This window comes from Trachemys scripta, chromosome 10 (assembly GCF_013100865.1).
Source record: "Trachemys scripta elegans isolate TJP31775 chromosome 10, CAS_Tse_1.0, whole genome shotgun sequence".
In the NCBI taxonomy this organism is placed as follows: domain Eukaryota; kingdom Metazoa; phylum Chordata; order Testudines; family Emydidae; genus Trachemys; species Trachemys scripta.
This window is the reverse complement of record NC_048307.1, coordinates 40,546,697-40,563,021: the sequence shown is the minus strand read 5'-3', so window position 1 is coordinate 40,563,021 and position 16,325 is coordinate 40,546,697.

Below are 16,325 nucleotides of genomic sequence, written 5' to 3'. Positions count from 1 at the left end.
TCCCCCTTACTCTCACAAATATTGTGGAGCACACAGCAAGCAGTAATAATGATGGGAATATTGGTTTTGCTGACGTCTAACCGAGTCAGTAAACTGCGCCAGCGAGCTTTTAAAGCTCCAAATGCACATTCTACCACCATTCTGCACTTGCTCAGCCTATAGTTGAACAGCTCCTGACTACTGTCCAGGGTGACTGTGTATGGCTTCATGAGCCATGGCATTAAGGGGTAGGCTGGGTCCCCAAGGGTAACTATAGGCATTTCAACATCCCTGACGGTTATTTTCTGCTCTGGAAAGTAAGTCCCTTGCTGCAGCCATTCAGACAGACCAGAATTTCTGAAGATGCAAGCGTCATGTACCTTTCCCGGCCATCCCACATTGATGTTGGTGAAACGTCCTTTGTGATCCACCAGTGCTTGCAGCACCATTGAAAAGTACCCCTTTTGGTTTATGTACTGGCTGGCTTGGTGGGCCAGTCCCAAGATAGGGATATGCATTCTGTCTATCACCCCACCACAGTTAGGAAATCTCATTGGAACAAAGTCATCCACTATGACCTGCACATTTCCCAGAGTCACTACCCTTGATAGCAGCAGCTCAGTGATTGCGTTGGCTACTTGAATCACAGCAGCCCCCACAGTAGATTTGCCCACTCCAAATTGATTCCCAACTGACCCGTAGCTGTCTAGCATTGCAAGCTTCCACAGGGCTATCACCACTCGCTTGTGAACTGTGAGGGTTGCTCTCATCTTGGTATTCTTGCGCTTCAGGGCAGGGGAAAGCAAGTCACAAAGTTCCATGAAAGTGCCCTGACACGTGAAAGTTTCGCAGCCACTGGGAATCATCCCAGACCTGAAACACTATGCAGTCCCACCAGTTTGTGCTTGTTTCCCAGGCCCAGAGTCGGCGTTCCACGGCATGAACCTGCCCCATTACCACCATGATGTCCAAATTGCCAGGGCCCGTGCTTTGAGAGAAGTCTGTGTCCATGTCCTCATCACTCTCGTCACCGCGCTGCCGTTGCCTCCTCGCCTGCTTTTGCAGGTTCTGGTGCTGCATATACTGCAGGATAATGCGCGAGGTGTTTACAGTGCTCATAACTGCCATGATCTGAGCGGGCTCCATGTTTGCTGTAGTATGGCATGAGAGCAGGAGAGCAGAGTGGCAGTGGAAGCGTTACGATGGTTTGCAGCCCTACTGCACTGTCTACTGCCAGAGCAGGAGAGCACAGTGGCAGCGGAAGTGGTCGTTCAGTCGTTCAATGATGATGGTTTGCAGCCCTACTGTACCTTCAGCTGCCAGAGCAGGAAAGCAGAGTGGCAGTGGAAGCATGACGATGGTTTGCAGCCCTATTGTACCATCAGCTGCCAGAGCAGGAAAGCAGAGTGGCAGCGGAAGCATGATGATAGTTTTCAGCCTTATTGTACCTTCAGCTGCCAGAGCAGGAGAGCAGAGTGGCAGCGGAAGCGTGACGATGGTTTGCAGCCCTAATGTACCGTCTGCTGCCAGAACAGGAGAGCAGAGTGGCAGCGGAAGCATGACAATGGTTTTCAGCCCTATTGTACTGTCTGCTGCCAGCAGCACTCAGGACACAACAGCAGCTGCTGAGCTGAGTGGGCTGCACGCTTGCCGTGGTATGGCGTCTGCGTGGAAAAAAGGCATGAAACAATTGTCTGCCGTTGCTCTCATGGAGGGAGGGGTACCCATGTACCCAACATGTACCTCAAACCACCCGCGACAATGTTTTTGCCCCATCAGGCAGTGGGAGCTCAACCCAGAATTCCAATGGGTGGCGGAGACTGCGGGAACTGTGGGATAGCTACCCACAGTGCAACGCTCCGAAAGTCGACGCTAGCCTCGGTACTGTGGACGCACTCCGCCGACTTAATGCGCTTAGTGGGGACACACACAATTGAATGTATAAAATTGCTTCCTAAAAATCGACTTCTATAAATTCAACCTAATTTCGTAGTGTACACATACCCTTAGTGAAAAGATCAAGTGCTACCCGGATAATGGTGCAACCTTGCAAGCCAGGTAGTTCAGCAATGAACTCCAACAAGACCACACAGCAGGACTGAGGCAGGATGGGCAGAGGCTAGAGTAGACCAAATGGTTTAGCACGTGACTACTTGCTCCAACAGCACAGGTCACCGTAGCTAACATATTTTTTCACAGTACTAACCCCAGACTACCAGAAACTTTGTACCACCAAATCCTGAGTCTTATGGTGGTCAAAATGGCAGGCCACTCTCATATAATGGCACATTCTCAACACTTCGAGTCTGGGCTGACCTTCTGAAATGTAAAGGCACTTCCCATGATACAGTAGACCACCATGCAAATGGAAATCCAAGTTGACTGGAGTGTCGGAGGTCGCAAGAGTCTGACAGATTTTGGCTGCTTGTTTGTCTCTTGGAAGTCATGTCCGAATAAGGGACATCAAATCCTAGGCTGGGGTTCCACAAATAAAATTTGCTGGTCATAGCACAGTATCTCATAGCCATATTTGGTTTGGTGTACTCATTTTTATGGGAAAGGATGTCTGCTGTCCCATTTCATGACCAAGGTGGTAGGTAATGATGAAATCAAACCTGGTAAAGAAAAGTGGTCACTGGATCTGCTTTTGATTAAGATTCCAGGCTGTTCAAAGATGTTCTAAGTTCTTGTGATGGGTTTAGACCTGGACTTTGAATGCCATTTTGATTGCAGGCAGCTCCTTGTCCAGATATCATAGTTTTTCTCAGCAGGGGTTAGTTTACAGGAATAATACACAGAAGGATGGAGTTGATTTTGGGGTCCTGCATTTTGCAAAAGTACTGCTCCCATTATGAAGTTTGAGGCATCTGCTTCCATGGTACAAGGTTTTGCAGGATGTGGATGCACAAGAACAAGAGGTGAAGTGAAAGCTTTCTTTAGCTGATCAAAGGCTGACTGTATCAGACAAAATGAATCCATTTTTGGAGGAGTGCAGTTATTGGTGCCACCAGCTGGAAGAATCTTTTAATGAAACACCGATAAAAATCGGCAAATTCAAGAAACCGCTGAACTCCCTTGACATCCTTTGGGGCACGCTATCTAGTGATGACCGATACTTTCTGTGGGTCCTTTGTTAGGCCCTTGGGAGAAATTCTATGACCGAGAAGCTCGATAGTGTCCTTATCGAATGTGCATTTCTCCAGTCTGACATAGCTGCAATTCTGGTGAAGTCTGTCAAGGACCAGGTGAACATGTTGCTCATGTAGCTTCTGGTTTTTGGAGAAGACAAGAATATCAGCTAAATAGATAACAAATTGGTCTAGCATGTTCTGGAAAATGTTGTTCACAAAATGCTGAAACATTGCCCAAATGGCATAACTAAATACTCAAGCTAGTTCTGAGTGCAGAATGTTCTCTTCCACTCATCACCTTACTTATAGACTCATAGACTTTAAGGTCAGAAGGGACCATTATGATCATCTGGTCTGACCCCCTGCATGCTGCAGGCCGCAAGACCCCTCCCTGGACTCTGCCGTTGAAGTCCCCAATCCTGTGTTTTAGTGACTTCAATCGGCTGAGACCCTCCTGCTAGTGATCCCTGCCCCATGCTGCGGAGGAAGGCGAAAAACCTCCAGAGGCTCAGCCAATCTACCCTGGAGGAAAATTCCTTCCCGACCCCAAATATGGCGATCAGTAATACCCCGAGCATATAGGCAAGAGTCTCTAGCCTGACCCTTGTTGGCCATTATGCTATTCATGTACCATTGCTTGGTTTTCCTTGGCTACTATGTTTTACCATTAAACCATTCCCTCCATAAACTTATCCAACTTAATCTTAAAACCAGACAGGTCCGTCGCCCCCACCGTTTCCCTCGGAAGGCCGTTCCAATATTTCACCCCTCTGACGGTCAGAAACCTTCGTCTAATTTCAAGCCTGAACTTCCCCCCGGCCAGTTTATATCCATTCGTTCTCGTGTCCACAAAACAGATTGTAGGCTCCACAAAGGTTCAGTTTAGAAAAAACCCTGGGTGAGTGACGTTTCTCAAAAAGTTCATTGATAAGTGATTTAGTTGGGGATTCGTCCTGCTATGAGCAGGGGGGTTGGAATAGATGACCTCCTGAGGTCCCTTCCAACCCTGATATTCTATGATTCTATGACAAAAGGTAGCAATTTTGAACTGTCACTCTATTCAGGGCCCACTAAGCAACAAAGGGGTGCAGAGAGCCATCTTTTTTTGCACAGAAAAGGTTGGAGCTCTGCCAGAGAGGTAGAAGGATGAATAAACCCTTTCTCTAAATTTTCCCAGAGGTATTCCCAGAGCACCTGGAGTTCTAGTTCTGAGAGGGAGGGCATGCGGCTGAAGGAAATGTCGGCCTTCTGCTGCAGGTTGATGGGGCAATGATAACTGCAATGCAGTGGTAAAACATCTGCCCTCCTTTTGTCAAAGACATCAGCGTAGTCTTGATATTTCTCTGGAATACTCAAAGTGGATGAAGGGGTGACAGAGCGGGCCTGTCTACCTTTAAAGTCCCCACTTCAGTCACTGCATCACAAGGGGGTTTAGGTCTGACACCTGACCTTGAAAAACATGACTGGCAGCAGAATCTTGACGTAAAGTGCATTGTGCCTGAGCCCCAGTGGATGCATGAATTGTAGGCAACCAGCCAAGGAATGCTGAGGATGAAAGGAGAGAGGGGCAAAGATCAGTCCAAATTGCAGAGCCTCCTTGTGGCCCTGGATGGTGGTCACAGTCTGTGGTTTCATCTGATGAGTCACTCGGCCAGAGGAGAGCGGAGCAACCCATCAATGGATTCCACCAAATTGGGGATGCTCTTACACTTACACTGAGTGTGCACATTATGGTTCCAAGCCAAATCTAGGTTCATGAAGTTGTCAGAGCCCCTGAGTCCACTAGCACCCTCAGCATGACCTCAGAGATGGCAGGATGTCATAACCAAAGGGGAAATTGGAGAGCAGTGGCTTGCTGGCCAGACAGAGCTAGGGTACCAGTTGACAAAAGGAGCTTTCCCGACCAGGTCAGGACACGAGTCTTACTAGGGCATTCCAGGACGTAGTTCCCAGGTTCCCCCACAATATAGGCATAAGTCTAAGGCTCGTCACCAGCTTCCTTCTTTGTCAACAAGGCAGGGTCAAATCTGGTTGGCCTGCGGGGGTGGAAAACAGGACTCGGCATTTATCAGGCAATCGTTGATGCTGATGCACAGCTTGACTAGAGAGTCTATGTCAGATGGTGGCTCAACCTGTGTCAGCTCATCCTTAAGTTCTTCATTCAAGCCCTGCAGTGCTGTGCTGCCTCATTCCATCTAGTGTCCGCCGCTAAGTGCTGGAATTCTGCAGCGAACGTGGTGACTGGTCTATTCCCTGCACAGATTCTGAACCATACTCTCAGTGGAGCTGGAATGATTCGGGTATTAACAACCATCACAAGAGCTCGGACGAATTCCTCAAGTTGCCCCTGAAGGGGCTGGAAGTCTCCAGCAGAGGGGACATCCAGGCCAGGGCCTCCCTGATTAAAAGGCTGGTAATAAGCCCCACTTTGGGCTAGTCAGTGGGAAATGAAGAAGTCGCAGCATGAACAGGAGCCAGCATTGATTCAGGAAGCTGCGAAATTTCCCACGGTCACCATCAAACCTGGCTGGCAGCAGAATCTTCAGTTCTTAAGGGACCTGGGTCCCAGCTAATGAGATTGCAGGACCGCCATCTGGGTCTGCAGTCTCTACAAGGTGTCAGCTTCAACCATCAGGAAGAGAGAAGCCTCAATACGGTTCAACCTCACAGCCGAGCCCACTCTTCAGTCTTTCTTTCTTGGGCTGCTCAAACTGCCAAGAACATGACAGAGATGTGGGGCTGGGGCACATGACTTATGAAGAGAGGCTGAGGGAACTGGGCTTATTTAGTTTATTTTTCTGCAGAAGAAAAGAGTGAGGGGGGATTTGATAGCAGCCTTCAACTACCTGAAGGGGGGTTCCAAAGAGGATGGAGCTAGGCTGTTCTCAGTGGTGGTAGATGACAGAACAAGGAGAAATGGTCTTAAGTTGCAGTGTGGGAGGTTCAGGTTGGATATTAGGAAACACTATTTCACTAGGAGGGTGGTGAAGCATTGGAATATGTTACCTCGGAAGGTGGTGGAATTTCCATCCTTAGAGGTTTTTAAGGCCTGGCTTGACAGAGCTCTGGCTGGGATGATTTAGTTGCAGTTGGTCCTGCTTTGAGCAGGGGGTTGGATTATATGACCTTCTGAGGTCTCTTCCAACCCTAATCTTCTATGATTCTATGCCGTGGCTGGTCGGACCTAATGGTCGGAGTCATGGCTTGCAGGTTAGAGCCAAGCCGAGCTGAAGTCAAGTATCAGGGCCATGGGACACCTGGGTGCGGGAGTCAAGAGCAAACCTGAGAGTCGGAACTGGGGATCAGAAGCTCAATGCCAGCATCAGTGGGTGAGCTGGAGACTTGGTCAGGAAGCAGAGCTGGGGTTAGAGCCAGTGGTGTTGAGGGTGGAGAAGGGAAGCATGTAGGCAGGAGCAGGCACAGGAAACAGGACCAAGTGCAGCTGCGGGTAGGGAATGCGCTGAGCAACCAGCGAGCTGAGCTAATGTTGCTGGGTTAAATAGTAGTTAGCTCTGCCCCTCCTCATATCTGGAAGTGCAGTCAATCAGGTAACCCCTGATAGGATCAGCTGCACCCAGTGTGTTGATAGGAGAGTGCTCTGCTGCAGCTAGCTCCCTGACATCCTGTGAGCACCACATAAGTCCAGAGCTCCCTCTACCCCAGGGCAGGCGGATAAGAGAGAAAGTGAGTCCAGCCTGCATTCCCTGCCCCTGCCCACCCCGGATCCAGTAGTCTATCCCTGGATGGTATAAAACTCTTCTCCTGCCAGCTGTTGTACTTAGTCCTATGGAGATAAAGGATATAGAGGGATGTGCTGAAGGCTCATGGGTTAAACCCTGTTGTCAGTGCACAATGGGGAGGTTGTTGTTACAATTTTTCATAACAGAATGTGTTGTTCTCTTTTGAAACAACCTAGGAACTTACATGTAAAAAACTACCATTAAAAGGACATTATTGAGGTTTAAGAAATGCCAGATTTACGGTTGCTGGTGCAATCTTCATGCAGCTCCCTTGTGTGTTTGCATTATGCCTTTAATTACATGATTACATACTATTTTTTTCCACAGGGCCCTGCCTCATTCAGTGTTGGGGATGGACACACAAGAAGGCAGAATTAAGGTTGCATGAACAACCGTAAATCCTAACTTTATGTATTTCCTAACTTTTGAGGGCTTGACTGTGCAACCTAAGTAATGTCCTTTTAACATAAGTTTCTTTTAATATGTAATATGGGCATAGTGTGTGTGCGCATTATGGTAATGCAGAGAGTCCTAGATTTTAACTCCAGATGGGTCCATCATGAGCATCTTGTCTGAGCTCTTGCATAACACAGGCTGGAGAACCTCACCCAATGAGTCCTGCATTTAGCCCAGCGATTTATGCTCTAGCCCAGGAGCAAATTACTGATCTCCCTGCTCCTGAGAACGGAACTAGTCAGGAAAGGACATGTTTTCCCACAAAAAATATTGGATGTAACTGAAAAAATGACACCGCCAAAAATGACACCCCTCCCCCCAAGTTTTGAGAGCTGAAAAACATTAATTCTGTCTATCAATAAAAAGCTCAGGGTTTTGGGCAAAACCATTTTTTTCCTGAAAAAAATTTCCATCATGTTTTTTTCCCCCAAGAAAAAAAACAGATGGAAACCTTGCAACTAGCTGTAGTGGTTAGGTGGTAGGAAGTGGGTGGGGAGGGGAAGGCAGAGGAGTGGGAGACAGGAATGGGTGAAACCCAACAATGCACTGGTCAGAACCTGAGCTGAGGTGGAGCATCATCATTTCTTGCTAGTATAGGCCAGCAAAAAATCACTCCCTTCTGGGAGAGAGCATGGAGGTGATTGTGACTTAAGGAGGGAAGGTGTCTCTGCATCACCCTACATCCTGCAACTGCTTCTGGAGTGGTGCACCTTACCGTCCTCTGCTCATGGCAGTGCCTAGAGACACACTCTATCTCTTCAGGCTGGGACTGAGCGATGAGAGCCTGAGACAGAATTTGCAAGTGCACCAAGTGTTATTAAAATCCATAATCCATATCACTTCCTCCTCCTGGCATCATACTATGCCTCTTCCCTCGTCCTGTTACGGTTCTCATCATATCGGTCAATTTGCATATGGTCTTTCCTCCCTACCCCCTTCTTAAAATGAATCGAAATGGCTAATCTATCTCTGAGTGTCAAGGCATTGGCAATAGCTCGGCAGAAAGCTAGAGCCACTTTTATTCCCTTCTTATTAAAAATCCTTTAATTCCAAGTTTAATTAAATATACAGCACAGTCCCATACCACCCATCTTTTATGTGGCTTGTTGTGTAGTATTTTAAAAAAAACATGTGTTCCCCCAATCGGCAAGAAATGTTTGAGCTCTTCTAAACCTTTCAGCCATAGGGGGTTGATTCTGTCCTAGTCACATATGTGGGGCCTGATTCAGACACTCTTGCTCATGCTTTGTCTTGCCCCAGGATGAAGCTCACCAGTCTAGTCTGTGGTTCTTCCCGTACACTGGTGCAGAGAAAGAATTGTGGCTCAGGGAATTTGGTGAGTCATCTTTGCTGGGGCAGATCCTGAGACCAGACACATATAGGCACTGTGTAGACTGGGATCTAAGGGATGATGTCAGCCTGTGTTAACTCGTCAAGTGTAGACAAGGGTGATGTAGACTTTAACCCCCGCTAGTAGGGGGAAACCGGGAGGAGAGTCAGGGGGTCTCAGCCCCTTGCCCTTGGCCATAGGCATTACCACAAATTCCCAGTCTCTCTGCTGGGAGGAGAGGAGAGGTCTGAGCCAGTCTCTCTCACCTGGGGCTAGCCTTGGAGATGGGAAAGAAACAGCGATTGAAGTGGTCAGTGACCAGCATGGCCTGGAGCAGGGGTGATGGCTGCTTCTGGGCTCTGGCCTCTGGGACCCCCAGACCTAGCTCCCCTCCTTAGGAAAATTATGGCTGTGCCCCTGCCTGGTAAGTTGATCAAATTAAAGCCCAAGTTCCCTGTATGCTTTAAGAGGACCAGGTTAACACATGTCAAAGACAGCATTGCCTTGTCTACACTAGACTTTGAAAGTGTGTTTGCTAACATCACACCTTAAATCCTAGTCTAGACAAGGCCTAAGAAACCAGAGCTCAGGCCCCGTAAATGCCTCTCTACCAACCATTTGAACCCCAAGCAGTTGGGATGGTCCCATTCCTTGGGCCAGTGCTTCCCTGACCTTTTTGTGCCATTACTTCTATTAGTATTTGCATTCTAATAGCATCTGGTGACCCCCTACCATGATCTGGACCCTGTTGTGCTGGGTGCTGAACAGACTCACGGTAGCAGACAGTCCCTTCACCAAAGAATTTGCAGTCTAATAGACAAGATAGACAAAGGGTGCGGGGAAGAAAGAGAAGTGAAATGACTTAACTTGTCCAAGGTCACCAGCACAGCCAGGAACAGAACCCAGGTCTCTGGCACTCCATCCCTAGACCCTATGGCTTTCCTACTGCAATGCTGCTACCCACACCACCTTGCCCTGCTCTAGTGCCTGCTGCCTGGCATCCCAAGCACTTTACAAGCAGAAGTGAATGCAGCCCACACCCCAACTGTGATGTTCTCCTCTGGTGTTATCTGGACTGGTGATCTGCTAGGACACTCCATTCCTTAACCCTGGAAGCCAGCCTTACCCTGCACTGCTGTGAGAACCCCCACTCCAGAGCTGTTCACGCACAGCCTCTGGCATGTAAGCTGCTCCTTGGATTGTGCAACCAAATGACAGTAGCCGATATCTCCGGTCCCAGACACAACCCTAGAAACCTCCATCTGGCAGTGTTCAGTTATGCTCGCTGGATGCTGCAAGCTTATATGAGTTTGTCAGTTTAACAAAGAAATTGATATGTACCAGGCTTGTTATCCCAAGGGGAATCTCTGACAAGCTTCAAACCAAACACACTGCTTCAGGTAGAACAAACAAATAGATTTATTAACTACAAAGATAGATTTTAAGTGATTATAAGTCAAAACATAACAAGTCAGATTTGGTCAAATGAAATAAAAGCAAAATACATTCTAAGTTGATCTTAACACATTCAATGCCGTTACAAATTTAGATGCTTCTCACCACAGATTGCCCTTCAGCCAGGCTCTCCCCTTTGATCAGTGCTTCAGTTGTTTGGTGATGATGTCTGTAGATGGAGGTGGAAGAGAGGAAGAGCATGGCAAGCGTCTCTTCCTTTTATCATGTCCTTTCTTCCCTCTTGGCTTTGCACCCCCCCCACCCGCACTTCAGAGTCAGATGAGCATTACCTCATCACAGTCCCAAAGTGACCGAAGGAAGGGGGGTGACTCACTCGAGAGTCCTTTGTTGTTGCCTAGGCCAGTGTCTTTTGTTCCTGTGAGGCTGGGCTGGGTTCGTCCCATACATATCCTGATGAGGTGTGAACTGCCCCTCTGCTTCGGGAGAGTTTTTGCCTGGGCTTGTTTTAAGCCATGAGGACACATTTTCAGCCTCATAACTATATACATGAAATTACAACCCAGCACATCTCAGACAGGATTGCTTCCCTCCTAGTTATGCTCTTTGCTGGGTAAAACGAGAATGGAAGAAGAACGGCCCAAGGGATTTGCTCCTGTGTTGGCCTGGGTTAGATTGTCAAGCTGGCTAAGGGATTTAACAAAATTCTGCTGTGGATCAGACACTTCTAGAGAGGAAGGATGGTCCAGTGGTTAGGACTCACACCTCTGGAGACCCTTGCTCCTTCAATCATTTTCTGTGGAGCAGGTCACTGAGTTGCCCTGTGCCTCAGTTCCCCATCTGTACAATAGGGACATTAGCCCTGCATTGCCCCAAAGGGAGGTTGTGAGGATAACAACATTCGATATGGTGAGATGCTCAAGTACTGCAGTCATGGGGGCTGTACAAATACTTTAGCTAGACCGCACTGAAAATCTCATTGCCTTTTAATGTCACATGCCAGCCTCAGAACTATCTGCAACATATTGTTCCTCTTTTCCATCCCAGCTCTCACCTACCACTTTAAAGAAAAAGAGAGAATTGCTGGGCTTCTGAATGGAACTCAGAGATAACATTGGCCGGTGTTCATGATATTTAGCATGACATTTTCTGACGAGAGAAAATCCTGAAATGTATCATGTTGAGAGAGGATAATTTGTGCTTTGGGGGGAAAAAAACAGATAATTTATTCCATAGATTTCATGCTGCATGAAACACCTGGAAAATAGCCATATGGTTTTCCATATGGGCTATCATTATTTTCCAGGGTACAGAAAGGCAGATTGTTGGAAGAACTCCCTGTTCTGTGATTTGTTGTGTTATTTTTTTTAACCAGAGCAGCAGTTACAGTGTAATGTTTCCTAGATGCTGAGTCTTGTTTAGATAATGCTCTAGCACACCTCTAAGCAGGGAAAGGCAATTAGAAACAACAATCTGCTCCTTCATCTAGAGCAGAAGTTGGCAACCTTTGGCACGCGGCCCATCAGAGTAATCCGCTGGCGGGCTGTGAGACATTTTGTTTACGTTAACCGTCCACAGGCACGGCCCCCTGCAGCTTCCAGGTGCAGGCGGAAGGGACATGCTAACTGCTGCTTCCCAGAGCTCCCATTGGCCGGGAATGGCGAACCACCACTGGGAGCTGCGGGGGACTGTGCCTGCAGATGGTCAACATAAACAAATGTCTCGTCATTCGCCAGCGGATTACCCTGATGGGCCGCGTGCCCAAGGTTGCCGACCCCTGATTTAGAACATGATGCCTCACCTCTGGCATAGTAGCTGCAAAGATCCACTCTGTACTCCAGGTTGGAGGAAAAGACATTTTGATTTAAGCAACTGTGCCACTACAGGCTATGCAATGCCTGGGTCTCCTAAGTGAAGCAGCACTGGGCTTAGCTGGTCTGAGGATTGGAGACATTTAAAGGAAATGGAAGATAGAAGATGGTGTTAGTGATTCACTGGCCAACACTGCTCTCTCTGGGTCAATAGGCCAGCATTTTGTTAGGGGACAGAGATGTGCTGTCATTCAGTTGAAATGCATTAGTTAAACCCTCCGAATTGAACCATGCATGGTCATTAAAGATCTGATGTCACCATCTGCAAGAACATTAGCCTCAATGTCCTAGGTAAACACCAGCTTTTGTAATCATTGGGGTTCTCTAAACTTCCCCTGCACTCGTCAGAGTAAAGGATTCTTCTTCACACACTGCCCTAAGCTGTTGTGTGGTGGAGCTGCTGGGTTGCATTTCAGAGGGGCAGAAGGGTAATTCATACTTATATCATGAGCAAAGAGGCCTGGGGTCCTATTGGATGAAGGGCTAATGTGATCATGGGGTACATTAACGGGAATCTGGAATAGGAGCAGAGAGGTTATTTTATCTCTGTACTTGACATTGGTGCAACCACTGCTGGAATCCTTTGTCCAGTTCTGGTGCCCACAACTCAAGAAGGATGTTGATAAATTGGAGAGGGTTCAGAGAAGAGCCATGAGAATGACTAAAGGATTAGAAAATCTGCCTCATAGTAACAACCCGAGGAGTTCAGTCTATTTAGTTTAACAAAGAGAAGGTTAAGGAATGACTTGATCCCATGGGGAACAAATATTGAATTATGGGTTCTTCTTCTATCTAGCAGAGGAAAGTCTAACACCATCCAATGGCTGGAAGTTGAAGCTAGACAAATTCAGAGTGGAAATAAGATGAAAATTTTAATGGTGTGAGTAATGAACCATTGGAACATCTTACCAAGAGTCGTGGTGGAGTCTCTTTCACTGGCAATTTTCAAATCAAGATGGGCTGTTCTTCTAATAGGTCTGTGCTAGGGATTGTTTTGGGGAATTTCTCTGAGCTGCGCTATATAAGGAGGTCAGACTAGAGATGATCACAATGGTCTTTTCTGGATTTGAAATCTATGAATCTATAATAACAATACCTTACATAGCACTTTTCAGGGATAGATCTCAAAACACTTTGCAGTCTGTAATATATGTCATCCTTACAACATACAGGGCTGTCATCCTCATGTCACAGATGGGGAACTGAGGCACAGAGAGGCTACATGATTTACCCAACATCCCATAGGAAGTCAGTGGCAAAGTGGGTACTTGAACCCAGCTCCCCCAAACGCTACAGGAGGGCCCTAACCACCAGACCAGGCATCATGGAAATGCAAGTTCATGCTTTCTGTTGTTAAAAGAAAGAAATACCCCCTCTCCAAAACCATTCTGAGAGTAGCTGCCTGGGGCTTCTGAGCTTTTGTTGTGAGGGCCTGGGTCAGTGGAATGGATCCCTGAGGCCAGAGCAATGGAGCTCTGTTGATTTACATCAGCTGAGGATTTCGCCATTTAGAAATCTCTTGGAGCAGGAACCTCATCTTTATAGCACCTTGCACAGCTCTGGCACTCTATAAGCGCTTGTGCTAGTCATGTGCCCAGTGGGACTTGGCTGCCTGGCAGCCTGTGGTCCATGAGCAGGATGAATAGTGGGTGAGCAGCATGCAGTGCCAAACAAGGAGCTGTTGTGGGGCTGGGGACAGGAATCAAGGAAGATGCACTCCACTGAGGGGAGATTTTCAAAGTTACTGAAGGGATTTAGGGGCCCAGTGGGGAGAGGGGTCCAGACCTTCAAAGACATTTAGGTGCCTAACTCCCACTGACAGTGTGAGGCTCTGGGCCTGGGTGTCCAAATCCCCTAGGCAGCATTGATATTTCAGGGTAGGTGGTAGAGGGGCTTCCCAGCCCCCCTACATTGAGATATTTGGGGCCAAATCCCAGGCAGCAACAAACACATGCTTGGCAAAGAAGGCCTAGTACAAATGTCATCTTTACTCAGCCCTCAAAGGACTGAGGGGCAGCCACACCTCCTTCTCCCACAATCCCTCGGGGCTGGATATCCCACTGCATTGGGCGGAGGGGGGGCAATTTTACATCTGGAATTCCTCAAGCCTTGAGCACCAAAGATCTTGTGGCTACTTTCATTCTTCCTCTTCCCACTGCACCTGTTCCAGCATGGGCAGGATTAAGGATCCTTTCTGAGCAGCCTGTTTCTCCTGCCACCCATTTTCACTGGGCAGAGGGGGGATAAGCCTTTGTAGCCAATCCAACAGGAGGGAATGTTTCTGCTTCTCCAAATGTTGCTGCCTTGAGGGGCCTAGGAGCCTCCTCCAGAGCACTCCCAAAACAAACCACAGCTCTTCTGCTTCCTTCCCAGTCCCCACCCAGCTATGGAATTAGAAAGGTTGAGAAAATGACCAATTTTCAGCTGATCCACCAGCAGAGGCCAAAATCAATTATTCTGATTACAGAGAGTGCCATCGGGAATAGCAATCAGAGAGTCATGAATAAATTACTGCTGCTTTGTTTGCATCCTTTTCTCGCTGCATATCACATCAGGTGGGGATTGCAGCTCAGTCCAATGTATCTCTTTCTGGGCTGGGAGATGCTGTGTGATGGCCAGGGATTCCTGTCACTTTTGGAGGCCTGGCTTCAGTCCTTTCTTGGGCAACAGCAAGTGTATTGAATTGGGAGGAGTTTCAGTTTAGTTCCCTGAATAATCCATTTAGCAATATTGCCAAATGGTGGGGGGCAGTCTGTGTTCCAGGTGGGAAGAGCAGGCTTATAAATTGGAGCAGGGGTTTATTGACACATCTGTGTGAAGGGCCCACAAGTTGAATTACTATGTTGGGAGTGGTGGGGGAAGGAGACTGGAAGAGAAGTAGTCAGAGCAATTGTGCATTAGCAGAGCTGTGTGCAGAATCTGGGGATGGAGCACCAGGGATACTGCAGGATCAAGATGCACCAGCAGGACTGGAATAGCAGGAGGGCTGCAGTTCAGGGTAAGGTGCTTCAGCAGAGCTATGTGGGGACCATGGATTAGAAACCAAAAGGTGCTATGGGTCAGGACTGAAGTGTTTTGGTAGAGTTGGGAGGTAGGAGGCAAGGATTAGAATACCAGGGGGTTCTGTGGGTCAGGACTGAGGTGCACCAGCAGAGCTCTGTACAGGACCTATGTGAGAAAGCTGGGTCCATCTTTAAAGTGATACTCCCCCAATGACAGTACAGCCCCATTCACACAGCATGCATGCACACTGATGGTAACTTTAATACACAACAATCACTCACGCTCTCCATCCTTGCCAGCCGTTATTTCCTGTGGAAAACCTCCATGATGGTGCTTACTAGTTGTCAAGGCTGTATCCCCACTTTGAACTTTAGGGTACAAATGTAGGGGCCTGCATGAAAACTTCTAAGCTTAACTACCAGCTTAGCTCTGGTTCCGCTGCCACCATTTCAATGGATTCCCTTCCTGGGAAGCCTTGAAAAACCTTCACCAATTCCCTGGTGAATACAGATCCAAACCCCTTGGATTTTAAAACAAGGAGAAATTAACCATTCCCCCTCCTTCCTCCCACCAACTCCTGGTGAATACAGTTCCAACCCCCCTGGGATCTAAAACAAGGAGAAATTAACCATCCCCGCTCCTTCCTCCCACCAACTCCTGGTGAATCAAGATCCAAACCCCTTGAATCTTAAAACAAGGAAAAAATCAATCCAGTTCTTAAAAAGAAGGCTTTTAATTAAAGACAAAAGCAAAAATCATCTCTGTAAAATCAGTATGGAAATTAACCTTACAGGGTAATCAAACTTAAAGAGCTCAGAGGATTCCCCTCTAGTCTTAGGTTCAAAGTACAGCAAACAAAGATAAACACTCAAGTAAAAGGTACATTTACAAGTTGAGAAAACAAAGGAAAACTAACACGCCTTGCCTGGCTATTTACTTACAAGTTTGAAATAGGAGAGACTTGTTTAGAAAGATGTGGAGAACCTGGACTGATGTCTGGTCCCTCTCAGTCCCGAGAACGAACACACTCCCAAACAAAGAACACAAACAAAAGCCTTTCCCCCCCAAGATTTGAAAGTATCTTGTCCCCTTATTGGTCCTTTAGGTCAGATGCCAGCCAGGTTACCTGAGCTTCTTAACCCTTTACAGGGAAAATGATTTTGGAGTCTCTGGCCAGGAGGGATTTTATAGTACTGTACACAGGACAGCTGTTACCCTTCCCTTTATAGTTATGACACGCCCCCCAAATCACAGATAGTGTTGGACGTTCGGTTCCACACTGGCTGTGATTTTTTCCTGGAGTTCTAGGAGAAAACAGAGTTAATAAGACACATGTACCTTTAGACATACTACTGATTATATAAAAACTAACAATATGTTTTATTCCAAGAACAATTGTTAA